This window comes from Bison bison, unplaced genomic scaffold (assembly GCF_000754665.1).
Source record: "Bison bison bison isolate TAMUID 2011002044 unplaced genomic scaffold, Bison_UMD1.0 scf7180017864109, whole genome shotgun sequence".
NCBI classification, from domain to species: domain Eukaryota; kingdom Metazoa; phylum Chordata; class Mammalia; order Artiodactyla; family Bovidae; genus Bison; species Bison bison.
In genome coordinates, this window is record NW_011494681.1 from 2,487,862 (window position 1) to 2,488,694 (window position 833).

Sequence of the window (833 nt, forward strand, 5' to 3'; positions counted from 1 at the left end):
ACAGGCCTAAATAATAAATGCATCCCTTAAGGAACACTCAAAGAGACACTAAATAAAGAGTGCTGTCACTTTGAGTCTCAGAGTAAATCGATGTCTGCCTCCCTTGATTCGGTCCAGGACTTCTTTTATTAATATTACATAGAAACACTCAGCACAAGACAGAATTGGTGGATGTCCAGGCAGTTTTAGCAGTATGGGTAATAAGTCAAGGTAACTGGGGCTCAACAATGTCTTTTCCTTTCATCTATGTGGCAATGCAAGGGCACGCAGGGTGTATCAATTTCTCCACACAACCTCCTACATTTTTACAGCCACATAGACTTGGCATAAAACATCAAGTTCCTAATGCTCTGTAGAAATACCCTGTTTCCTATGACTCCATTCTTAGGGTTTGGATGTGGAATGTTTTACGCATAGTTTCTGCACAACTGAGTCACTGTGAGGGAACAGCCTTGCCACAGAGACTTTATTCCGTTGACAAGGATGGAGTCTGTTCACAATAACTCATTGTCAGACCCTCTTGTGATTTAAACCTTTTTTTTTCTTCTAACATTCTCGTCTCATTTGGCTCCCATTGAGTCTTGCTGTTCAAGAATCCAACAATTCTAAAGAACAGACTCTAGACAAACATCATCTCGGTGAGACGAGCTAGCGAGCTCAGCTACGGACACCTGAGGACTCTACCAGCTCTCAACCCCCATGACTTTGGCTAAACTCTACAAACCTAAACATATCAAAGAGCTGTCTGGATTCAGAGCGAGCATGAAATGTAACAATTCGTTTTCTCCTAAGAGCCATGGGAATATTATTTGTACAAACCTGAAGAGTGAACA